The 27903-nt window shown below is 38.6% G+C and overlaps 1 protein-coding gene across 1 annotated transcript in view; it reads left to right on the top strand.

The window, feature by feature from the left end:
- Window positions 1–27903, top strand: part of CYP7B1 (cytochrome P450 family 7 subfamily B member 1) — a gene marked incomplete at both ends in the record, with an annotated part of 170662 nt that overhangs the window by 991 nt on the left and 141768 nt on the right. The gene's annotated exons all lie outside the window — the stretch shown is intronic.

Below are 27903 nucleotides of genomic sequence, written 5' to 3'. Positions count from 1 at the left end.
GAGTGTTCAGGGGACTTTCTAGAGCTTTCCGGTCCCTCTGTGACGTCAGCAAGTGAGGTGATTGGGTCTTTAACTTCAGGCTCATGTGATCCCAGACCAGCTCCAGCTTCTCACCATGCTAGTTAAGTTGCGCTTCTGGGTAAGCAGACAAGAAGGCTATTTGTCCCAGTTGGTTTGCATGCAGGGCAGGAACAGAAGGAGCTAAGGAGTTTGTTCTAGACCACCGAGGGTGGTCAGGTCAGCATGTGACACTCAGGATGATGATCCCTGGGAAGTAAAAAAGGCAAGGCAGTCTTTCCATGAGACACTTTGAATAGGCCATTTTTTCCTTCCAATCACTAGATATTGTTCACTGAAATTTATGCCTTCAGTTGCCAATTCCTTCATACCAGGAAGACTCTAATACAGGTTTGTAGGGAACTGAATTCTAAAGCAGGTGACACACTGCCATTCACTGTGGAAAGGTAGGAGTGTGTTCTAGTTCAGAGAGGCCCCGTGACTAATGGCTTCTGGTTTCTGTGCCTGGACAGAAAGTCCTGTCTGATGGAATGTGTAAAAGGAAAAATGTGGCTAGAACAAAATAGTTCCAATGCTTTATGTATAGTTACATGTCGGAGTGACTAGTCAAACAAGTATATAAATAACTGGAAACGATACTATTACAACTTGCTTTTTCTCACTTTATAGTATGCTTTAGGTGACACTGATGATGAACATAGAGAATAACACACACACACACACACACACCCTTGGACTGTTGTGGATATTGGAGTTGTATGGAGAAGGAGAGAGTGGGGTGCTGCTGAGGGTCAAACCCAGGACTTTATCACTGAACTACTTCCACAACAAAAGATTCACTGAAAAAGAAAAAAAAATCCAACTTCTATAAACTTTTGATGTAGGTAACTCTGAAAGCTTCTTTACTAATTTGTTTTCTTTTTAGTTATTTCTCCCCCATCCCCCAACAGGGTTGGAATTTACCCCAGCACTGTATGTTCTAGGCAAGCACTGTACCACTGCCATATCCTCAGCCCTTTCTTTTAGTTTTGGTAGAACGTCAGAACTCTTCACATCTGCAGCAATTAGTCTGCTATTTTACCTGGTATTTAAGAGTTTCTCGCTGGACATGGTGTCAAATGTCTTTAATTCCAGGACTCAGGAGGCAGAGGAAGGCCAATTTCTGTGAGTTCAAGGCCAGCCTGGTCTACAGCCTGAGTTCTAGAGCAATCAAGGCTATACAGAGAAAACCTGTCTTGGGAAAAGGAGAGAGAGAGAGAGAGAGAGAGGGAGAGAGAGAGAGAGAGAGAGAGGGAGGGAGGGAGGGAGGGAGGGAGGGAGGGAGGGGGAGAGAGGGAGAGAGAGGGAGAGAGGGAGAGAGGGAGAGAGGGAGAGGGAGAGAGGGAGAGAGAGAAGTAAAAAAAGAGGGAGGGAGAGAAAAAGAAAACAATGAAAAAAACCAGATCTCTTTATGTAGAAAACTTTTATGTCCTGACATAATAAAAACACCCAATGGTGTTTTCACCACGTTAATGCATAAGGAGATGGTACACACAGTGGTTACATCCAGTTTTTATCCTTTAAATACTTTTATCTAGAATGCTTGTAGTGTATTGTTTTATAGGAATGCATGTTGCAAAGCACATTGCTTGTCTTACCCACAAAACTGCTAAAGCTCAGGGAGAAGAAGACAATCCAGGGGCTGTTTATTGCCCTTGCCTGTCTACCACTGTGTCTCCTGATTCTCCTTGGTCCCCCAAGCCACCCCGGCACCTTTCCATCTCTTTTTCTTCATGAGACTGAACCAGAGATTCAACCAAACTGGTGGGATCAAGTGCCGCTTTCACCTTAGTAACTGCAACTAGAGGGGCAGATCACTGCTTTTAGGACACTTTGATCTGGAGGATAAGGATTCTTTTTCCCTAGTAGGAAGATGGCCCTGTGAGATTGTTAACATGGTGACCATCATGGCATTCCAAGGGAAAGGGGGATAACAGTGCTTAGCTTAAGGTTATCATTCTGGGAAGGATGGGACATGGTTTGCATCAGCAGGATTTCCTAATGGCAGACGAGAGAGAGAGAGAAGAATCACCGATAAAGTTTACGTTTTTCCTTAATTTTTTTTCTCTGTTGTTCTCTGTACTTGTCTAAACAATCAGTTCCACATTCTCCTTGTTTAATAGCATCACCAACATATAGTAAAAGCTTCTTGGTAGGCCACAGCAAGAAAATAGCTGTTTATAGAACAGGCGGTTATAAAATGTGTGATATGTTCTTACGGTAACCCATAAGCACTAACGCAGATGAGATGCAACTCTAAATGTCCTTTAAATGTGGGCAGCTCCTGAACTTTGCTCAGCCTGCAGTTCCACATCTATGATGCACACTTAGAGAGTTGGACTATTTTGATGAAGATATATATATATATATATATATATATATATATATATATATATATATATATTCCTTCTTTTTCAAAGTGTTTTTTTCTGCTTCCTGCAAACATTCACATTAACAAGTGAAGTTATAAACTACCCAAAGGAATGAATGTGACTATTTTCAAGTTACACTTGTGGATTTTGTAAGAAGAGGCAGTTTTTATATAACTTTATTCCCCTAAAATTCCTGAGTTAATCCAGGTTTCTTCTCTTACTCCTTTTGAGATCCTCAGTGAATATATTTCCTATCTTGAACCATAATATGTCAAGGACCTGCCATTGTACTATGTGTATATTGAATATTTATCTCACTGGGAACCTGAGATATTCAGATAAATCTGAAAGACTGTCATTCAGTGGTCACTGGAGTTTTAGTCAACAGCTTAGTCTAGGTACCTAATGGCAAGAAAGTAAACTAGCAATATTTCTTTATTTGTTCTTATTTTATGTGTATATATATTTTACCTACATGCATGTGTATACACTATGTGCATGAAATGCCCACAGAGGTCAGAGAAGGGCATTAGAACCTCCTGGAACTGGAGTTACAGAGGGTTATGAGAGGCCATGTAAGTGCCATAAATCTAATCAGGACCATTTGGAAGAGCTTTTAATAGCTGAGCCATCTCTCCAACATCTTGAAAATACTTTCTGTCAATACCAGCTCCTGAAAAATGTTGTTATTGTAGGTTACATTTCCTCCCTATATACATTACAGAATTTCAAGGAACTGGCTCATTATTTGTGCCTTTTCAGTTTCTGAATCTATTTGTTTTCTTCTGAGTCCTGTTGTGCCTACATGCCTATATTATTAGACATTACCTGTCATAATGTAAAGGTAATCTTACACAGTAATAAGCTATTTCTACCAGCCTTGGAGGTACATCGGTTCTGCCGGTGTGGAACTTTGTATTGCAGGACTTCTTAGGCAGCATTAGCAAAGAGCTAATTTTACATTTTTAACCTTTTCTTCATATTTATGTTTGTTAAAAACAGATTACATGGAAAGTAAATAATTTTTTTTCATAGAATAAAGTGTAAATGACACTTAATCCCAAGACACATAAACCCAAGGTAATGATTCTTTAATACTTAATTCAGTACAAATGAGATGGTTCTGACAAAATGTTGAGATTTTGTAATTATTTCTTTGTAGATGAGAACTAAGTTGGTGACAAACTTCCAAAAATTGCATCTCTCTCCCTCTCTCTCTCACTATCCCTCCCCCCCACACACACAGCGAGAGAGAGAGAGAGAGAGAGAGAGAGAGAGAGAGAGAGAGAGAGAGACAGAAACAGAGAAGAGACAGAGACAAAGACAGAAAAAGACAGAAAAAAACCAAGAGACAAAGTACAAAATGACATGTAATTTAAAAAAATCTTTACAAGAATTTGGCTGATAGTGTCATTCCATACAAAGAGGTTGTTTTTCCTTTCAACGAAATTTATCCTTTTGTATCTGAAGGATGTTTTATTACAGACGCTCCTTCCAATCACAAAATCTTCAGTGTTCAAGTACCATCTACAAAATAATGTAAATTTTAACTGTCTCTAGATTACTTTAATAGCTGATGCTACTGTGCTGTATTTCCTAGGGATCATGATAAGAGAAGTTTATTCAGAGCAGTTGCCATTTTTTCCTTGAGTATTCTCAATCTACAGATGGTTGAGTATTTAGATAAGAAATCAGGAAATATAAAATACCAGCCATGCTCAGTGACTCCCAAATGAGAGCTAGAGATTCATCCATTGCTGCTACTGCCCTGTGAATGAAAAAAACTATGTTGCCACCAACAGTGGTTGTTTTTATTCTTTTTCCAATATTTATGAAAATAGGAAAAGGATATGGGTTACCCAGGGAAAATTCATGTGCCACAAGGTAGTTTACCAAGGTTCTCAGGCAGAATTTTATGTTTCATAATACATGAGAGAGGACAAGGAGCTCTACAGACCTGTCAGAGGCTCTTGGTTAAACAGCTGAGCACTGTGTATACTTTGCGTAGTTCCTCTTCTTAAATCCAGACTTGGGATGGTTCTCACTACAATTCAAAACAAATTTCTGGGATTAGAAAGGCTAGAGGTACAGTACTTTTAGTACCAGCTTGATGACTGAAGTTTGGATCCTAAATATCCATGCATAAGCCAGACAAGCTTGATGGCTTGTCTAGAGTCTGAGCCTTGGGATGAAGAGATAGGGAATCCCTGGAGAAACCTGGCTAGCTAGACCAAGAGCCCCCCCACCCCACCCCACCCCCCGTTTTAGTGACAGATCTTGGCTCAAACATAAAATGGGCAGTGTGGTGGTTTGAATAAAATTGGTCTTCGTAAGCTCATATGTTTGAATTGTTAATCTCTATTTAGTGCCATGATTTGGAAAGGATTGGGAGGTGTGCCTTTTTTGAAGTAAGGGTAGCCTTGTTGGAGGAGGTCCGTCACTGGGTGTGAACTTTGTAGTTTCAAAAGGCCAGGCGAGGCCCAATTTCTGTCTCTGTCTCGTGCCTCTCTGCCTGTCTCTGTCTCTCTGTCTCGGTCCCTCTCTCTCTTTTTCGCTTTCTGCCCCCCCCACCCCAACTTGTAGATCAGATGTGAGCTCTCAGTTACTGCTGCTGTTCCATGTCTGCCTTCCTGCCAACATGCCTCCCACCATAATGATCATGGAGTAACTTGTAAGATCCCAAATAAATGGTTTTTCTTTAAATTGTCTTGGTTGTAGCAATTTTCTTATGGCTATGGAACAGTTACTAAAACAGAGAGTGACAGAAAAGAATCCTCAGTCCCTGACCTCAACACTGACACACATGACACACATGCATGACTATGCCCACCTGGATATTTGTTTCTAAACTTTACACACATGTGACTATATATATATATATATATATATATATATATATATATATATATATATATACACATACATATATACATACATATATATACGTGTATATATATATACATATATGTGTGTGTGTGTTTCTGAATATATTTAATGCTTCTATACCATATGCATGTAGGTACATTCTGGAGAAGGCAGGCAAAAATAAAATAGTGATAGATGGGATGAGATATAAGAAGTAAGAATGACATCACTGTTGCTGTTTTGTTTTGTTTGTTTTGTATTTTCAACTTATGGGGTTAGTAATGTTTGCTGTTTGAACCCGGGGTCTTGCTACAGGCTTTGCAGATGCTTCATGAATGAAGGAATCCATGATCAGAGACCACAGACAGCCTCTACAAGTTGGGACAGACAGGGAAACATTTTTCTTAGAGGCTCCTGAAGGTGACCTGACTTATCTGCCCTGTGAACACCATGATGATACCCATAAAGACCTATATTGGTCTTCTGGGCTCTAAATCTGTCAGACAATAAATTTGTGGTAATTTGCTCCAACATTCATAAGGAAATAATCATATTTCTCATTTCATCTATTGAATTGTAACTCCTGACTAAAGAAGGTTCTGAAGGAAGAGCAGTGCTGGATAGTTGTTGACTGAACTGGTTGCCCTTGAGAAGAAGCATTAGATACTCAAAAATTCCATTCATTTTTCCATGCTAATATGGTGGTTTGAGAACTCTTCCTCTCAGGCCTTATAGGTTGTGACGAATCATCTGTCTCTTCCTTATCCACTAATTCATAGTAAGTTTTGAGTGTTTGTTCTATATCAGCATTTCAATGCATTTTCCAAATGTCTGAAAATGGCATAAAAGTTATCGACTTTGGTCGCAGATATGATTCAATCTGGAAGCTTCATATATCCTAGTCTTCATGCACACCTATGATGTCTGCCTCCAGCTAGATAATGAAGGACTGGAATGAAGGGATCTGGGCTACTGGAAATTACATTGCACTGTCTCTCCAAAAATAATAGGGAGGCAGGGTGCAGTCTATGGAGAAAGAATTGACAGCTTCTTGTAGGAGAGTGGCTCTGTACTTCATCCAAAGTAAAATCCTGTTGAAACTGCTCCAGGTTACTGTTCTGTGAAAGGCAAAGGACAAAACTGTGACGCTATCTAATGAATAAGAGAAGGGGACATCAATTACAGCCTGCATTTTATAGCTCAAGTGCTCACTTTATGGCTTGCCTTTTTTAAAAAAAATACAGAAGTATGCAGAATGGATATTTTTGTCTATAGAAAAGTAGAAAGGATTAATTAATTCTATAATTGCTGAATATAAAAATTAATAGAATTTTAAAGAAAAGTATAATGATAATATGATTTAAATTCATTGTCATTTCTTCTTGCAATTTCATCTTAAATAATTAATGAAGAAAAATTTACAAGTTTTACTGGATTAAGTGCCTAATGCAATGTGGGGCACTGAGTACCAATGGAGAATGAATGAATAAATGAACTATTTGGTGCAGCCCTAGTTATTTTTCTTTCATTATGAATATTTTAGGGTGTCTCAACATCACAATATATAAAATACATACAAATTGATATTCAATGTCATACATGTCACTTCTTACTAAAAAAGTAAAGGTCTCTTCAGCAAGTTCTTATCTATCAAGAATGTTTATAAAAGAGAATATATTTGTGGGATAATTATTCTTCAGGAGAAATCTAACTGAAAACACAGTAATTGGAGTGCAGTCAACACCTAAAATTCCCACTCCTTACAATTTACAGTTTTAAAACATGTCTAGTTCTTTTTCACGTTTAGGTTCTGGATTTTTATATCAATTCCTCTTCCACATAGATGGACAGAAGAATTCTTTAACAAAACAAAACTCTGTGAAAAGGCTGAGCCTATTTTTGGTAACCATACTCAATTATTTATAAACATTTGGCTCTACAATCATTTAAAAAGCATAGCAGGATAAATGGATAGAATGTTAAAGCGATGGCTTCATGATTGAAAATCAAAGTTGTCTTAGTGAAAGCAAAGTTTTGTGTTCACTGTAAGATAGGACTCAAACCAAAGGGTAGAAAGCAAGTTGCTTATTGTTTGATCATGTTCAAGGGCAAAGGGCTGTTGAATTGTATATTGGTAATGCTGGTCTTTGAGGATAGGATACGAAGGAAGAATCTACTTTAGATGTTAGACATCACATATGAATTGGGATATTGTATAACTGTTTCTGAAATAGAGTGATGTCAGCAGAAGCTTTTTGCCTGCCAGTCATAAGGCACTTGTATTTCTTATTACACTGCATTTTTTTTAAATCCTCCAAGAACATTCTTCATCTCATACTGGCATAAAATATGTCTCATTTAGATAATACTTCCAACATACAACTTCATAAGTTCGTAGCTATGAAGTTAGCATAGAAGACTCTAACTCACATTGTTTGAGTAGCTAGGGAGATAGCTCAGTTGATAATGAGTTCAAAGCCCCACTGCCTACATAAAAGTCAAGCAGGTGTCAGTGCTCACCTTTAATCCCAACTCACAGGAGGCAGAGGAAGATAGATTTCAGTGTTTGAGACCAGCCGGTTCTACATAGTGAGAACTAGGTCAGCCAGGGCTGCACAAAGAAACCTTGTCTCAAACAAACATGATATTATGATCTGGTAACTCCAGCACTGTTGGGGTGGAAGAGGTGGAAGGAGACAGGGAGATCCTTGAGGCTTGCTCTCACAATACCTAAATTTGAGCTTAAAGTTCAGTGCTAGACTAGGCTCAAAAAAATGAAACAGCAGCTCTGATGACCTTTGGACTCTACACACATGCATAAGTGCACACACACATAAGTTATTAATAAAATAAAAATAAAGACACTGTTTCCTTAATGCCCATCTTTTAACATCATTATGTTTTTTTCTTTTTCTTTCTAGGGCTTGTATTATATTCTTTATATACTCTTGTGTCTCTGACATAGGCACTTCTCTTTATTAAAAATGAACAAATTAAGACCTGATACAATGTAAAAGCATTTCTACTAGAAATGTAATGATGATATGCATATATGGATTTGAATTTTTAGAACAAACAGTATATTGTTCAAAAAAGAAAGCCGGTGTCAATGGCTTGCCATTCCTGTTTGCAATATGCTGTCTATGCATGTGAGGGCTAGGATGGGAAATGTGGGACTGTCCTTTCTTCTCACAGTGCCATATAGGCTCAGCAGAACATTTGGGGTTCTCCATGTGTTCAGGCTTCTCCATACCCAGATGCAGTAGAGAACAGGACTCATGATGCTAGAATCTATAACACGGCAGAAATGTCCAGACTGAGAATCACAACTGTACCATTTGAAAACGTGTGGGAATTTTCTTCTAGACCACTGGTTTCCAGTGAAAATACACCTCAAAGGAACCTAGAGCCAAAAGGAGAAGGGCATTTTAATCTTCTGAAGCTCATCAAAGACAGTTCAGTCTTTTCTACACATCCTTCCTAAAGTGGGCTGTGAAAGATAATGCATGTGACATTGCTCGTGACTATAGCACATGAAGAATAGTATTATATACTGAGTGAGAAAGTGATAGACAGTTCACATATTGATGTAACAGAGCATTGTAGCTAATGAGATATCTATAGAAAGCCCTGAGGTGAAGAGTGAGTTTTTAAATTTGTTTTGGGGTTTTCATAACATTTACACAAAGATCCACAGGTCTGTATTACATAAAAGAAGCCATAACTTTGTTCACATATCTTTGTTTCAAATCTGGTACATCGTTCACCACATATGTAATACATATGCATATGTATGCATGTATAAATATGTGTATGTATCTCAGACTACTTTCTACCATTTTTGTTTGTCAGTGTGTTCTACCATGTGGTCTACCATTGCGCTAAAACATAAAACTATTCTCAGAACATATGAAATCCTCAGTCTCCTGAAGAAGGGTAATGATTTTTGACCAAGGCATTTGCAGCTTATATCTACCTAGTTTTTAATACCCACAATTCTAAGAGAAACATATTTTAAACTTAGAATGCAGTGTGGTCTAAGAAAGAGAATCCAAATGTGAAGTCCTTGTATTTTTGTAGAGAAGTTGACTAAAGTTAGTATTTCTTTCTGAATCAAAGTCTTCTATAGACACATGTTGAACTTCCTCTTTTCCTTCGGTCTCTAGAGGTAATACACACTTCTGTCCAGTTTCAGAAGCAGGGGCTATACATGAACCTCACTGCAGATAGTTATATATAGTTAATGTCATGGGCATCGAAGTTTTTCCAACTTATTCTAGGGGTGAGATGTTTCAGCTAGTAAATAATAGTCCCAAAGCTCAGTGTACAATATGGATGTGCATGGAGAGGTTCTTATGTTATGTAATCCATGTACAATGACCATACATGATGAAATTTTACAGCATTCCTTGGATCTGTCTTTTCCTGTTTGTGTGGAATAAGAGGCCTAAGTTCATCTGTGGTTTGTCATTGCTTCTCAGAATTTCTTCATTTTAAATCTTAAATGAATAGATCTGTGTTTCGTTGTGGTATACTGAATGTCATGTTCAACTACTTAATTAAACAAGAGTTCATGCATGTGAGAAACATAAATAGTTAATTTTCTACTCAGATACTAAAAATTAGGGAATGGTGCCCCCTGAACCTTCTTATCTTGTATGGTATATTTTTTTAATGTCTTTCTCATTACATGATTGAATTCTGGTGCATTCAAATTCTCCTTTTACAGTTTATGTTAAAGCAGTGGTTGCTACATCTTGAGATTCATATAGAACTAAAGGCTGTCCAGGCTGTGGTGTCACTCTAGAAGCATTTCTTTTCCTTCAATTTTCTTTTGATTATAATATGCAGCACATAACAATTTGTTTGACCCCAAATGTAATTAACAAATTTAAGTTGAAACTTAAAAATCCCTTTAATTACATGTATAAAAAAGGCATGTATGAAGTGTGTTCTATCTTATATGTAGTGCACATAAATGTTCTCTCTATATAAAGAACATAGATGTGCTCTCTCTATATATTTCATGTAATACGCTAATATGTTTAAGTTGCTAGTCCATTTTGTTTAGGTGCTGCAATGACAAATCATCTCATTTTTATAAATCTGCCTCAATGGGGGTAATCAAGTCTATGGTTTTTGTTTGTTACTTTTTTGTTTCTTGTTGCTGCTTTGTTTTGTTTTTTGGGTTTTTTTTTTTTTTTTAATTCTGTACTTGGTTTCTTTTAATAAAGTCTTTCTTAAAAAGAAAAATGGTCAACAAATGCTTAGACGAAAATAAAACCCAAAGCCAGTACCTGTCTGGAGTTCACTGAAAATATTATTTGCTTACTAAAACGAAAGCATGCATCAAAGAAAATTACATGTTCAAATCTATAGGATGTCTTGAGTTATGTAATAAGATTATAGAGTTGGTTAAGTTTTCTGACCCTGTTCTTTGTCAGCTGCACCAAAATTTTTTACTTCTCTGTAAACTTTTTGTTTTATTGGGATATGCATACATTTATTTGCAAATTTGCCTCCTTCCTCAGAACAGGTAATTATCTCTTATTGAAAGAGCAAGGAAATGTGCTAACATTGCTTTGTCATAGGATCACTTTTAAAAAAGAATGGGTTCTGGCTATGGCTAGAGCATACTTAATACTAGGCCTCAGCACCTAAGTAGGATTAAATGAAGCAGGAGATGGGATTGGAAGTGGGTTTTTTCTCTCCCCCGTCTGTTTGCAAACCTTCACTGAGATACTATGAATAACCAGGCTGAGAATACTTGTTCCTGCTTAAAGAAAATAATGAGAGTCATGCTGTACAAGGACTAATACTAGTAAAACTTCCACAGGCGTGAGAAAGATGTGATGATGCTTGTCACTCTGACCTTTAATTTTCTCCTCTATGAATTAGGGAGCTGTACTGATGAATCGGTTTTGAATCCTAAGATACTGCTATTCTCAAGATGACCTTGATTTAACAATAGACACATGGGTTTAACAATGTGGATTTTCCCAGCCAGCAAGTTGAACATCCCTCTTTCTGACTCTGGCAGTATTTTTTCTGTACTTCTAGAGTCAGCACAAATGTTCCAGATCTGTGGGATTTTCCCAGTTCTTCTAGGCAAACTTGACTATCTTTTCCTCAGAACCTTAAAATTCACACCAAGTTACCCTAATTTATTTAATACCCATACCCACCCAGCTATTATGACTGCAGTTTGAAGTGAATCAGAATCTGGTTCTTTATTCATTGCTATGCCTGGAACATTTAGAGACATACCTGGCACCATGTAACTCACTGACAAATAATATATGAGTAGAAAAGTCTAGTTATCAAGGAGAATATGGTATCTAAGCCTTTGGATAATTTGTTGCACAGTCATTGTTGGTTTTAAAAAAGTGCTGAGAAACCTGATATACATCATTCACTACCAAGAATATGACTCATGGCCCCACATGTTAATGGAGGTCAGTTATTGGGAATTTCTTTAGATGATTTTTGACAATTGTTTCGAGATTCTGTTTATTAGCAACAGAAGGTTCCAGATCCCATAGTGAATGTAGGACCATGAGAAGTATCTGGTTTTGATGGCAAGCAGTGTTTTATTGCTGCTCTTTGATGGGATTGGCTATAGATGTTCAAAACTTAAAAGCAGGAACAAGAACTCAGATTTGAATAAATTCCTCTTGGAATAAAGACAGCCCAGAATTCAGACTTGCAACAGGAAGATCATTTATAAAATTACATCGACAGGTGTGGGAGTTCACACCTGTAATTTCAGCATGTATGAAGGTGAAGGAGGGAGACCTGAAGTTCAGGTCAGCTTGCCAACATCACAAAATCCTGTCCTGAAAAACAAAACAAACAAATCTAGTACCATATTTTAGTAATATAACATATAAATTAGATGGAGCACTTGTTATAAAAAGGAAGCAGAGGGTGAGATATTTGACTTTCTCACTTTCACTTGCTAAGAATAAACTGGAAAGTCATTGTCAGACTGAGTGAGAATGGGGCACTCCCATCAGAAACAAAAGGGATTCTAATACTTGCCCGTCTACTACCTGGAAGTAAAGCCTTCAGTAAGATAGTTTACCTCCAAAGACAGGAGTTGTGGAGCACGGATAATTTTGATAGGATCCCATGGCTTCCCTTAAGAGGGAGGCAAACACAAACTTCTCAGGCAATACAGCAATACTTACTGTTCTCCATGAAATTGGGAAATACTGAGGTCAATCCCAAATAGAATATGTTCCGGGTTCATCTCTCAGGACATCACAATAGAGTTAGAAACACATATAGTAAATAAGATCTTCAAAGTTCAAACTTCCTTCTCTATGAATTCAAGGTTGCTTATTGCCAGTGTTTCTCAGTTTTATACACTTTGTTTCATTCACACAATCTCCTAAGGTCCTACTTTGTATTGAGAGGAGAATTGAGACTCTTAGCACCTGTGACTACAGGAAATTCTGTCCTATTTATATATCTCTCAACGTTGGTCTTCCCATTCTAAATAAAATATAATACTTATTGGCTGACTAATATGTGGGTATATTGTTAGCTACTGATTATGTAACAACGAAAGTCACAAAAAACTCAAACCCATAAGATATAAATAACTTAGCAATTCCACCACACAAAAGGGTATGTTGTTGGGATATAGTCACACCTCAAAAAAACAATACTAGCAGGACTAAGTTGGAGTAGTAAGTATTGGATGATGTAGGAGGAAGCAACTAAAGATAGGAGAGGCTTAAGTTTCTGTTTAAATAAAAGGTTAGGTGTCTGTTCAAGGGATGAGCCTACTTTATTGGACATGTTTCATGTGCAGTGTTAATGAGATATATATCTTTGTATTCTCTTTGGAAATGTAATGTATGAACATTAACTTTTATACTCAATTCTGTCTTGGTGATTTTGGAGTAGAGACTGACCAGTTCTCTCAGGAACCATATCTTCCCTCTACCACATAAAATGTTATCTATCCACCATTCTCCCTCAAAATATGTCCTCAGGATCACAATAATTGGCTAATAGAGAGCCCACCACATTGGAGTCTTTCGTTTGGGTATTTCCCAAACTGCTGTTCTTAGAAAAGTTCTTTTTCTTTTAGGAGTGAGAAGGTAAAAGGATTCAGGCCTTTAAACAATCTAGTATCTGTTGGCTCTGTCTTGAGGGAAATGGGAATGTGAGCAACTGTAAGATTCTAGATAAAAATTGCCTGATTCTGGGCTTACTTCATCATTACCCCAGTATAGAGCAATTTTAATCTGGAAAAATGGCTGCTCTGTCAAGGAATCACATCCAAAGGTATGATCTAGCAGAAATGCAGACACACCACACACCTTTAATCCTTCTCCTGGAATGCTGACATGCCTTTAGTACCCAATTCTAATTCCAAACAATGGCACTTAATTGAGGGACCAAAAAAGTGATGAATCAGAGAAAGATTTGAAAGAATGAGTCAGAGATAGGATATGCCCAACTTTCATGAGAATAGCACAGGAAAGAGAGGTAACAGAAGAGAGCAGTGGAGAGAGAGAGAGAGAGAGAGAGAGAGAGAGAGAGAGAGAGAGAGAGAGAGAGAGAGAAGGCAGTTTCACCAGAACAGTTTTACAGAAAGTTGCTGATGAAGACAGACCAAGCCAGAGAATGACAAGGATCCAGAAATCAGAAGCTAAGCAAAGCCTATCTGAAGCAATCAGCTTGGAGAAGAGTTTGAGCCAGAGAATCTGAGTTGAAGCAGCCAGCCAAGGTTCAAAAAGAACTAGAAAGGGTGAGCTTATTCAGCAGTAAGCCTTTGAGATGACAATTACATCTGGCAAAGAAAAGTTGCAATTATACCCCAAGTTTGTGGCCATTGCATTAAAGTAAGCTGTCCCACCAGGTTTCAATATTTTTCTCCATCCAATATCTACTGTCAGGCTATATGTAAGTTTCTAGACCGAGCACGATGCTAGTGGAGTTATATTAGTTTTGTCTATGAACCAATGTATAGTGAGAGTAGCAAGATGGCTGAGGGGGACCATGGAGGATAATAATAGACATGGAAATTAAGGTGAGAAATCAGGAGGAGAGAGCAATGGGAGGGGGATTCAGAAAAGGCCAGAAATATCTAAGTTCCTGGGGCCATCTACTGGAGTTCTGAGTCTGAGGTGCCAAGAACATCTCCTTCATGTTTATGCCATTTCCAGTGGGGTCTTAGTTGTTTAGGACTGAAAGAATTATGCTAATTAGTGTAGATGATACAAGAAAACTAAAGGTGGAGAACTAATGACAGTCTCTAAACATGATATTTTCAGTTCTTACAACGGGTCATGGCTATTATTAAAGCATATCTAATTTTCTAAATACTGCCTGTATCCCAATCTAAGGTTGTTATCTAGTTTGTGGAAAATATGGTTTTACTTTCAGATTTTTAGCTGAGTTGAGAGGAGCAGAGAGAATGCGTCAACAAAAATTATTAGCCCCTCTCAAATTACTTAGAAACACTGAACTAAGTGGCCAGTGAGTGTTCAGATCAGCACTGCATGCTCCTGGGGGAAGGATGAGATATTCACCTTTTCCCAGGGTTTCTTTTTAGCTCCAGGGCTAATCCTTCTGCAGAGTAGAAGTAGGCAGTACAAGCAGGAAGTGTAAGGAGACGCAGGCAGCTCTCCTGCAGACTGTTACAGGCTGTGCAGGTCTTCACCCTGGCTTGCAGGCCACCATGAGCACACCACACAGTGTGGCTGCCACCTTGGAAGGCTGCAGGCCTTTTATTTTCATTGTTTCATGTTTATTATTGGTGGTATATTATTGGTTTTTAGTTTATGGTTCAATGGCTTTATGCTTTATAGTAGACAACCATTTTATTGCAAATTAAGGTTCCTACAATGATGTGTGTAAAGTATGACCCCCTTAGTAGGCATTCATAGCCTGGCGGTAGACTGTACTGCATAGAACTTTGCTCCATGTATTAAAGCCCCTTTCCCCAGTTCCTAGCTCTGATATGAAAATCAGTTCATCACTGTCTTTATGCTTTGCATCTCCAGTGAACGGCCTGGGGCAGGGGCTGGGTGGGGGGCATTGTACTGAAGTTTAAGACCCACAACAACTTCCAAACACTACAAGTTCAAGACAGTTTTTCTGCCCAATTATCTTTCAGATTTGCGAAGTTTTAAAAATTATTTATGGTTTAGGTATTAACCCTTATTACAAAATATTGCATGCATGGTAATGGATGGAAACATTGATAGCTTTGATAATAAGCTGCTTCCTGAATGCCTTTTCTAACTGAAAAAAAGGGAAAGTAAGGAAGGGAGGGAGGGAGGGAGGGAGGGAGGGAGAGAGGGAGGGAGGAGGCAAGCAGGGAGGGAGAAAAAGGAAAAGAGAGAGGGGGGAAGGGAAGAAAATAGAGAAGGAAGGAGATTATGCTCCTAGTTAATTAATTGAGAATACTGAGCAAAAAATGCCAGGCAACAGTGAATGTTAAGAACACTGGAGCATGTCAGCTGGCTGGGTTTCCTGGGGAGCCTGAGGGAGGCCATGATGCCTGACCAAGTGTTTACAGGGTGAACCTTCTGGGAACAGAGGATGGCCCAGCAAGTGCATGCATGGCCTGAGATCAGGAACGACAGTAAAAGCGGGCAGAAGTATGGGACTAGGAAGGTGACGATTTTATTTGAGAAATAAAAATGTGAAAAAACGATTTTCATAAGCCAAATTTTAGAAATCCATCGGAACCACAGCAGTGGTGGTGCATACCTTTAATCCCAGAACTTGGGAGGCAGAGACTGGCAGATCACTGCTTGTTTGAGGATAGCCTGGTCAACGAAATGGGTTCCAGGAAAGCACAGGTTGTTACACAGAAAAACCCTGTGTCAAGAAACAAAACAAATAAACAAAGCCAAAAACCCAAAAAACACTCCCCCAAGAAAACCAAATCACAAAGCCAAAATAAAAATGAGAACAAGAACAAAAGAAAAGAGAAAGGAAAAGAAAGAAAAAAGAAAAAAAAGTAATAATCAGAAAAGCAAATTACCAAAGAATTGCTCTTTCAAAATAAATAATGCAGTGTTATATGACCTCCTTTATTTAACTGTTTGACTTATAGCTAACACAAAAGACATGTATAAAGAATTATTCATCAATAATTCTAACAAGGAATAGTACAACAGAGCAAAGAAGATGTTTGGGGAACAGAAACACTACAGAGTCTTGGGTTACTTTTGTTTGTAAGATTGATGCATAAAAGAGTTATCTAAAAAGTATCTGCTGAAGCTGAATGTGCAAATATTATACCATGAGAAGTGGCCTCTTCCAAAAAGCTAATACGAACTACTGTAATATCTGCTTCTAATCTGCAGCATGGTGCTTTAGAAAACATGGGCTCACTTCATAAATTAACCATAAAAAGTGCACGGAAACTTGTTGAAGTAACTTATTGTCTTACCCATGTGTACTTTATTGTCTTAAACTAATTTGATTTACACAGCAATGAGTTTCTCTTTTAATTTTTCTTGCCTGTAAGTTATTACTAGTGTTGCAGAAATTCTGGAAGTTGGAGCAGGAGTGGCAAGAGTTTGCTCAGAGTAAATAAAATTGATCACTAGACCTAAAATTGGAGAAAAGTTAAGTCAAAAGAAATTCGATACACGCTCTCAGTGTCAGGTAGATTTATTTCTTGTCACATAAAAACAATTTCTTTTTCCCATTTACATGTAGGAGTTCAGTAAGTCGTTATCCTAGATAAGATAAAATTACAATTATGATATTGTTATCAGTGGATTAAAACAACAAGAACAACAACAATAAACCACATGGTGGGTTCCAGAGTCCCAATTATGATAACTACCATCCTGGAAGACTTTGCATAAACCAAATGTGCATGTTCTATGTTATCATTAGTTTTAGTAAGCAAAAGACATTTTCCTTCACATTTGAGAATGTGAAAAGCAGCTCAAAATCTTGACTCTGGAACAGGCCTACCTTTCTGATTTCTTGCTTTCTCATATGCCCTGCAATCTTCAGCAGCATAAAGGAACATTCAGAGACAGCGCTGGATGTAGTTCATACAAGGTCTTGCTAAGAGGATGGGACTTACATCTTCAACCATATGGAATGCTGAAATTTGGGGGAAAAAACCAAAATGTTAATCCCAAAATCTTATTTAGGAAACACAACTTGTGTGAGTAGAAGTAGACCATGTCCTAAAAATATTCTGCTATGTGTGCATTCTGGTGCACAGCAGATGCCACTAAGGCTTTAGGGGTCAGCAGAGCACGGCATGTGTCTCCAGAGAATGGGTCCTCCATTCAGGAAAATTATCAGACTTTTCATAGTTTGAGAACTTCAAATCTTTTCTACCCCAAGTTGCCAATTTATATTTTTAATCCCTTGAGGAAATAAACATTTATTTTAAGACAGCCAACCTTTCATTTATCATTGATGAATAAAGAATGTCCATGTGGGAGCAGAAATGGTCATTTGATGGTTGCAATGGCCGAGTGCTCTTAAAGAGGACCCAGGTTTGGTTTTAAGCATGCACATGGCAGCCTTTACAATCTGGGATTCCGTTTATGGTTACCTTTATATTTTGTATTGTTTTCTTGAAATATAAATTAGTTTTAGACTTGGGAAGATAGATCAATGATTTATAGCACGTTCTGTTCTTGCAGAGGACCTGGGTTCAGTTCCCAGCAGCCTTAGGGCCGCTCATAGCTCATAGCCATCTGGAACCTCAGCTGTTTGTGAATATGCACCCTTCTGGTCCTTGGAATGAGGTATACATGTGATGCACATACAGGTAGACACATACTCATATATGTAAAATAAAAACAAATGGATAACTAAAAACTGTATTTGATGTCACACAACGATGCTACATTTGTGTAATCATTTTGACAACCATGCTCATGAACTTAACGTTTAGGATTCACCAAGTAAGTTTCCAGTATATGTAATTCACTATTATTAAATATTGTAAATAATGTTAGGCTTGTAGAATCACCCATTTTGTGACTGAAAGCTCTTTCCCCACCTTCCAGCGTGGGCAATCTGCAGTCCACCTTCTCTCTGCACACAGCTATTGAAATGTCACACACTGCAGTGCTGTGCGATTGTCTTTCTGTAGCTATGTGTGTTTGCACTTAGCCTCATGTTCTCCACATTCATTTATGTGATGCACACATGAATTCCTTCTTTATAAAAGATGGCTATTTTCCTGGTTGCTTAAATTGTCCATTGGGAACTGTGTTGCGGAGAGGGAGGGCACCTGTTCATGCTTTTGTTGTTTTGTATTTATTGACTTCAATGTTTAATACAGAATATTCTGAAGATCTTCTTTCCCATCCCCCACAATCCTCCCAGATCTTCTCATCTCCTTCCCAACCTTATGTTCTTTCTCTCTACAAAGAAGAAAAAAATAGAAAAAAAAGAAGAAAACAAGAAAAGATATATGAAAACAATCATTGGTTTCTCATTTTTTTCTTTGTTGGTATTGTTGTTGTTGTTGTTGTTGTTGTTGTTGTTGGTGGTGGTGGTGGTGGTGGTGGTGGTGTGTGTGTGTGTGTGTGTGTGTGTGTGTGTGTGTGTGTGATAATGTGGGCAAGCACACAGGCATATGTGGAGCCAGAGGTTAGCATCTTGTCTTATAAAACTGTTCTCCACTTTAGTTTTGAGACAGGGTTTCTCGCAGAATCTGGAGCTAACTGACTGTCTAGTTGACCTACAAACCCAATAATGCTGCCATCTTCTAGTGCTGGGATTATAGGTTCACCCTGCCACTCAGCTTTTTTTCCACAGCTAGGGAGATCCAGACTCAGGCTCTCAAGCTTGTGCAAGTGCTTCACTTATTGAAAAATCTCCACCTCCTTATCACTGGTCGAATTTTCATTAAAAGGTTGGGCTTGTAAGTTACGAATCTGTGGGAACATAAGCCCACTGAATATTAATAGCACCATTTTATGGGGTACCAACTATGTGTCAGACTATGTACTGGGGCCCACTCTCAGTTGAACATACTCTGGGAAGTTGGGTTCCTTCTGTTGCCCTGACAAAGTGGGCTTGTCTGGGGAGCCAGTCTATGGTCCTGAAGGCCACTGTCAATGAGCAGCTGAGCTGGGAACCAATGTCTCCAACATTATTTGCAAACGTGTACTCTTTACATATTTCGGGTTGTTTGGCTGGTACAGACGGAATGGCTTGGCTCTTGTTGGGCCAGTGCTTCGGCACTCAGCCTGGAACTCTATAAAATGTGCTCACTTCTGGGTCTCAGGCTTGTCGACATCTGGCAAGAGCTGGAACCCTGGCGGGTGTCCACAGACGCTGCTGGAAATCCCCGTGGCATTTCTGAGTCAGAGCTGCATTTCTGAACCCATGAATTTTTAAACATAGCGTCAGCAGAACTGAAAGTTCTTAGAAACTGTGCTGCCCTCTACCTCAGCAAGGGCCAGGAAGCCGCATTTTCTTTAGTCTCCAGAAACATAAATAAACATCTTCAAAGGCACAAAGAAAATGAGCGTGGGGATCTCTGTATTGCAGCGTTCATATTTATGAAAGATGGCTGTGCGTTTTGTGGTCTTTGTAAACCTTTCCCAGCTGAGTCTTATTATGTAGAGCCCACGGGAAACAGATGATGAGATGCCAGTGGCGGGGGCGGGGACGGGGCGGGGCTTCGCACATTTCTGATCATTCAGTACTTGAGCTCTGTGTTCACTTGATGGTGGAGTACAGGGTCCCAAGTATCCATCCTGCGCTGTTGTGCTTCGTTCCTTCGTAGATTTATTCTGCTTCCAAAACAAGTCGTGATCTAAACAGCGGCTGGATGTTCATCCTATGTTTACATGAAAGTTGATTCTACGCTTGGATGATGAACCTTAAGTCAGAATATTTTTCCTTCATTGTATTTCTATGTTGAAATTTCTCTTTAACTGTGACATTTAAAGATGTGTCCCGCTATTGAACAAGTAATTTCCTCACGGTACTTTATGGCATGTGGACGCTGTGTTTATTGTCCTGGTATTATAATAGTCTGTATACAATTGAGAGTTTCAGGGGAAATATAAACAGAAGTAAGTCAGTTGTACGTTGTCAAGATTATAACAAACACAGATTTGACCATATTTCATGCTTAAGCTCTACAATAAATATCACACACCTATTCTACCGTGAACTCTATATGAGTGTGAAAAACACTTTCAGCTTTATTTTATTGAATTAGTACTTGGCAGTTTAATACAGGTATATAACAAGTTCTGGTTATTCTCTATCCCACCCTCTTTTTTTCCTCCCATGTAGTTGTACCAGAGATATCTACATAACCATAGATTTGGAGTATCAGTTAAAGTCCAGTGGGGTCACCAGTGCCTGCACAACTGAAAATGACTACACTCTTTAGGGGTCCCTGGGCCCTTCTTCCATCTGTGCCTGGCTGTTGGTGGGTCTATTCTTGGGTAGACACAGTATAAATACCATTCTGGATCCTGCCTTATTTTTTAAGGACACAGCATGTTCCACTGGAAATTCTACTTGGACGCAAAGCTGAATTTACCTGCACCTAACGAAAAAAGGGGGCTTTCCATTTGGGTTTTTAAAAAGGAGATTAGGAAATTTGGACACTTAGGGAAGTATAATTCACTAATGAGATGGCATGGAAGGCAGACAGCCTTTTCCTAGTTGCCTGCTTTGAAATTGCTAGGTATCAAGCGTATACGGTGTGGCGAATGGCATAGTTGGGCAGAGCTGGAGCCAGTGTAGAGAGCAGAGGGCCACAACAGACACTGATATGGATAACCGAGAGGAGTCAGCCTAAGCATGATTGACAAAAGACACCCATCAGACCAGAGTCAGCTAATGATCAACTAATGACTGATATTGGACATAGAGAAAAACCTCAATAGTCATATTACTCATTATATATCATTTCTGGCCACCTTGTGTGTGTGTTTTTAGGTCACAGAGCTTTTCCTTTGTCAGTCTGCCTGTAGCCCATTGTGCCTGTCTGTGCGTGTGCTTGTACCCTGTTCTATGTGGGCTGCTTGTACCAGCATGTACCTGCGTGTCTGCAGGAGACTGCCTGCCTGAGACTTTGCCCCTGATGGTTAATATGTCTTACCTGCCTGTGACTCCTCACTTTGTCTTCAACTTCACAGCTTCCCCTGACCCTGACTTTCTCTTAGATTCAAAGTTCGCACCTTCTAGTTAGCAAACTGTGACCTTTGGATCAGCAGGGCCATCTTCTGTGCCCATGTTCAGTGGGCAGTCCAGAGTCCAGGGATGTTTTTGTTCTTATATATAACTATAATGTGATGGCTGAAGGCAGTGAAGTGTAAGTTAAATAATCCACTGAAAGAATTTCATTCTTTAAATCTCCTTAATTTCAGGTATTTTAATTAAGCCTGCATCAGATAAAGTTTTCCAAAATTATTGTACTTTAAATGTCATCAATGACAGATATGTGGAGATGTCATTCCTTCCATCATATGCAAATATAAACATACTATGATTACTTTTGGGGTTTGGCTCATAAACCAAAAAAAAAAAAAAAAAAAAAAAAAAAAATCCAAATGTTTGCTGTGCCCTGTTTAAGAGGAAAAGCTATCAAACAGTAGTGGGGCTTAAAGGAAAAGATGGTAAAGAGAGCTAAGGAAACATTATATGCTCTTACTAATAAGGGAAAGAAACAATGTTCTTTCACTAGCCATGGAATACTTCAGAAGTGGCCAGTTCTCCTGTCCCTCAGGAAAAAAAATGTCATTTTTGTTCAAATAAAGCAAAAAATGTTATAATGTTCTAAAACGTGGCAAATATGTGCATATAGACAGGCATGAACACAACATAAGCATACACCTGCCAGCTGGCCTGCTATAAGGGAGACATGTCTGAGTCCAAATCCTAGGCTGTGAGATAACCGTCTGATTCCTGGACGTTGTCCCTGTACTGCTGACTGTTCCCTAGAAATTCTGCTGAAATGCTCCATGTAGAAATCTCGTGAGTTCCATTCCTTATTCTCCTAGAAACTCCACTGTCCTCTTCCATGTCCCTTTCATGGTTCTTTCTAGACCCTTCTTTGTTCTAAAATCCTCTGAAGAAAGAGAAGCATTACCAATGCTCATTTTGGGGGTCTCTCTGTTTGTTTGTTTTGTTTTCCCTAAAGTTAGGTAGAAAATTTGATTTCTGGAATCTGGTTGTACTTCTTTGCTCTTCTGCTTATATAGGATGTCATAAAAGTGTGACAAAGCTTAGACAAGTGTAGATATACTGGACCTGGGCTCTGGCACCTTCATCACCAGTGACTGTCAACTTCATCATCATCATCTTCTTCTTCTTTTAAATTGGATATTTTCTGTATTACATTTCAAATGTTATCCCCTTTTCCCCTCACTCCCATCCTCCACCCCCTCCTCTTGCTTCCATGAAGGTGCTCCCTCTTCTTACCACCCTCTCCCACCTTGGCACTCTCTACACTGGGAAAATGTGCCTTCACTGGACCAAAGGACTTTTCTCCAATTGATGCCAAGCAATACTGTCCTCTGCTACATATGCAATGGGAGCCATGGGTCACTCCATTTGTATTCATTTGTTGGTGTTTTACTTTCTGGGAGTTCTGGAGGGTTAGTGTGATTGATAATGCTGTTCTTCCTATGAGGTTGCAAACCCTTTCAGCTCCTTCAGTCCTTTCTGTAGGTCCTTCACTGGGGTCCCCATATTCAGTCCAATAGTCAGCTGCAGCATCCTCAACTGTATCTCTATGACTCTCGCAGAGCCACTGAGGAGGCATCAATATCTGGCTCCTGCCAGTAAGTACTTCTTGGCATCAGCAATAGTACTTGGGTTTTGTGGCTGCATATGAATCCCCAGGTGAGGCAGTCTCTGAATAATCTTTTCTTCAATCACTGTCCCTCTACTTGTCCCTGTATTTCCTCCCATGAGTGTTTTGTTCTCCCTTCTAAGAAGAACTAAGGCATCCACATTCTGGCCTTCCTTCTTTTTGAGCCCCATATGGTCTGTGAATTGTTTCTTGGGTATTCTGAGCTTTTGGGGTAGCATCTGCATATCAGTGTGTGCATACCATGTGTGTTCTTTCTGACTGGGTTACTTCACTCAGGATGATAGTTTCTAGTTCCATCCATTTGCCTAGGAATTTCATGAAGTCGTTGTTTTGAATAGCTGAGTAGTAGTCCACATCACCCTCTTCTTACCATACCATTCTCTGTCTGTGCTATAACTGGTCTTGCATCCTCCAGTTCTTCAGGACTGAATAGATTTCTTACCTACTAGTCAGTTTATCTTAAGTGTTTAAACATGCTTAGAAATTTAATTGCTCTGTTTTTCAACAATTCACATTACTGTCAGGTAAACCATTTTAGTATTAAAGCATTCCCAAACTCTCAGACCATCTGAACAACCAAACCAAACCCCAAATTTATGGATGGAGTTCATTGAGTTAGCACAGTTGTCACAATGTTTAAAACATACTCAAGACACCCCTGCATTTACACAAGTTATGTAGCTGATTCAATATATGACTTCAAGTGTTGGTCTTAGAAGAGAGTGCTCACCCTGGACTGGGACATGGATTGCTTTCAGAAGCCTCAGTTCTTCCTTTACCCTCTCTGTGGATAGGGTTCTGACTATAATGACCTCTTTCTTCCTTGGAAGAACATACTGACTAGCTGACATCATCGTCTTTTACATGTGTCTTTTACATCTTCTACGTCTTTTACTTGGAATCCAGAAAGAAATTGTCACCATGATTATTCATCACACTTCCTCAAATTCTCTCCTCTGTTTTTCTGAAAATGAACCCATCTCAATTTTTTTAGAATTTAGCTTTCTGGAATTTGTGTTTTTGTGTTGGCTTTTGTCTGTTTCTAGTGACTATAAAGTGACATTAAGAAGGCAACAATCATCATGCTCTAAGCTGTACAGACACTGTTCATTTTGAATAAATGAACAAATGTCACCATGAAGGCCCTGGTTTATTTTATGTAGGGCATGGTCTCTTTCCCTTTAAGTGAAGAGCTTTTGTATACTTGGGTTTCAGAGAAATCTGGTGCTCATTTGGTTAACATGAAGAGGAAGCCATTTTGTTTTTGAAACAACAGGAGCTGAGATGATATTAAACACTATTATCATTGTGTTTCAGACTGGATCAGAGCAAACAAGTAATCTTGTGTTGTAGATGAAATAGAAATTTAACAAATAATCTTGTGTTGTAGATGAAATAGAAATTTAACAAATCCCCTCACAGTGATACTGAGACAATGTTTTCTCCTAAAATCATTATTATTAGGAAAAATTTCTATTAAGATTTCTAAATAAGACTATCATCTTCATATTTTAAAGTGTAGTAATGATTTATAACTAATGATATATTTCAATAAAAAATTCTTCTTAAAATCTCAATGAAATTTGAGTTTTTTTTAATGCTAGATGGCATTGATAATATTTGGACTTTAACTTTTTGTACTCACCTCTAAATTGAAGACTTTTAATTGTATGTGTACTATATATCCTATTTATTCATTCATTTTTAAGACAGGTTCTTTAGCCTAGGCAAGCCACAGACTCCCTACATAGTCATAGACAATTTACATTTTTAATCTTCCTTTCTTCACTTTTTGTTTGATACTATAGGTACATGTTACCAGTCTAACTTTATACAATGCTAGGAAATGAACCCAGGACTTATATCTCTTTGTGTGTGTGTGTGTGTGTGTGTGTGTGTGTGCGCGCGCACATGTGTGAGGGATAGAAATCCATGTCATGTATCTCCCTCAGTAGGTCTCCACATTACTTTTTTGAGAGGGCATCTTCTCTCACTCTCTCTAAAGTTAAAGGGTCTGGTTGCCCAACAAGGCCCAGGGCTTCACCTGTCTCTACTTCGCCAGCGCTGAAATTGTAGACTTATACCACTACACCTAGCTTTTAGACTGCATGTTTTCTCAAAGGCTCGGTGTTTTAGACATATACATATACTTACACATACAGAAAAAAAAGGCATAATATTTTGCAATGTTAAATGCTATAGCATGCAAATGCTCACAGAGAATATTAGAAAAATATCCACTTTTTGAATCTCATTCTGTATCTCTTCCACCCACATCATAGCCCATATGTCTTCCCTCATTAGAAGCATATCTTAAAATCATTAGAACTCAGTGGGAAGTCGAGATGCATTGGAGAGCAGCTCATAATTAATATAAACCTCTTGGGGAAAATTTTAGGATTTAACTTGATTTACACACACACACACTCACACACACATACACACACACAGCATTTAACTATGAAAGCACATTTCAAAGTATGCAGCCACAGTGCTAAAACTTCCTCTCTGTAATTGTTGCATAATTTTAGGTGTCTTCTGTTAATGATCTAACTAGAACACTGATTTTCCTTAAAGTATCTGGAAACTTAGATTTTATGCCTCCCTCTCTCCTGTCTAGTATACATCATGGATCAGGTAGTGGCATCTGCTGGCAATGAATGATATTGCCTTCTAATTCTATAGGTGAATTGGCTGTTCATCATGATTCATCCCTGTGTAGCAGATTTTTTTTCTCCCAAAACAAATGTACACACAAAACAATGAATAACAATATGTGTGGCAATGGTGTTGTGTGGAATGGCACATGAGGAGAGGAGGAGATAAACTTGAAATGATTATAAGCATCTCTGTCGTTTTGTTTTTCACATACCATCAATAGTGACGTCAGGGAGGTCAGGGAGGCTCACACACATGCCAGGCCCCGGCATTGGTGTAGGTGAGCCTCAAAGAAAGTCCCAATCCCAGAAACTAGATAGGCTTGGTGTTTGACAAATATAAACTACTTAGAAAGGAACTTAAATGGCAATGAAATATTTTCATATACTGCTACATGTACACAGCTTCAGGTTTTCTGAAGACAAATTTTCCTATATTGATCAGAAGTCATAAAAGAACTGAGTATAGTTAACAAAGATCAATCATCCTAGAACTCATGAGACCGAAGCTAGAGGGTCATGAGTTCAAGGACGGTCTGGGTGATGTAAAGCTATTTCAGATGGTCACGATCAGTGAGAAACTGCATGAAACAAAACCAATTTAAAAACATATGCTGTTTGATTTAGCAGTGCCAAAGTTAGTAACTCATGCCTAGAAAATAATCAGAGGTATGCTTAAAGATGTATTAAAATACAGTTATTTTATCTCTGTATACCTAGATGATATCTATTATAGTATTTATAGTGAAAAGTACACTGTGAAAAAAAACTGGTAAGGAGTTTTCAACTTATTATGTTATCGCCTTAAAATAAAATTATATTCACCCACTGAAAATACAGCAACATTTGATAGTATGAATAAATGGTTATGTTCCATAATTAAGGAAAAGATGAGTTAATGATTCTGTATGATGTCTTTGTGAGGGGTAACACTTTATATACACATATGTCCATACTCTGTGGTTACATAGGACATATACTTACTGATTTACCCACATGATTATCTCATAGTGACTTCTTTCCACTCCTTTATTCTTATAACTTTCTGCAGTAAAAATACACTACTGTTAAAATTGAAACCAATTTGTATATGTTAAAGATTTGTTTATTTTTGTTTTACATGTATGAATGTTTTCCCTACATGTATGCCTGTGCAATACCTGTGCAATATTGTACATGCCTTGCTCATGGAGGCCAGAAGTCAGCCCTGGATCTACTAGGACTGTGGTTACAGATGGTTGTGAGCTGACGTGTGGGTGCTGGAGAGCTGAACTCAGTAGTAAGTGCTCCTAATTGTTGAGTCACCCTGTTAGCCCTCAAACTAAGATAGCCTTTCAGGAAAAAAAGATACCTTGAAGTAACCGCCACCAGGGAATCTGAATGCAAAGAGACCTTTCAGGGAAAACAAACAACAAACCGAACAGACAAAACCAGGAGGGGAACAAGAACATGAAGTCATTGCTATAAGGGAGCAGTGCTGGCATGCTGTATAAAAATTGTCAGGAAGGCCTGTAAAAGGATCCGTAGTCTGATCGGACATGTGTGAATGAAAGGCTAAGCCATGCTATCTCAAGATCAGCACCAGGATTTAAATCACTTTTGTACTCAAGAAGCCAGAAGAGAGCACCGAACAGAAATTAGGTTTGGTTCTAAGGAATGTATGCTGTTCTGGGGAAGAGACAAGATCAGGTTTAATCACTAGGGTGTCTCTGAGCCTCTGGATTCTTCCTTCTTCTTTGATGACACCTACCACTGCACTGAAAGTTAGAGAACTATTTGTCTAACAGTCAAAGCACCGTCTCTAGTCTATTAAGCATTGCTTAAGGCTACTCATGTACTTGGAACAAGAGAACAAACAAAACTAACCCAACAGATGGAACAGAGATCTTATTTACCTAATTTTCCTTCAGGAAGCAAAAGACTGTTGAAGGGAACAGAAGGGCATACTGGCCAGTTTATGTTTAGACAGTGTGGCGCTGATAAGGATCTCTGGCATAAATCAGCCAAAGCATGACAGACGCTGGACATCTGGGAAACCTGGGGCAAGTGGTGACAGAATCTAATATGTAACTATTTCTGGCAGAATGACACTATTCGAGGGTTTTTATCAATACGGCCTTTTCCTTTGTCAGCCTTCACATGTTTGTCTGCT

The sequence above is a fragment of the Micromys minutus genome (assembly GCF_963924665.1).
Source record: "Micromys minutus genome assembly, chromosome: 15".
NCBI classification, from domain to species: Eukaryota; Metazoa; Chordata; class Mammalia; order Rodentia; family Muridae; genus Micromys; species Micromys minutus.
The sequence above is the reverse complement of the archived record's forward strand: the minus strand, read 5'-3'. Positions and strand labels throughout refer to the sequence as shown.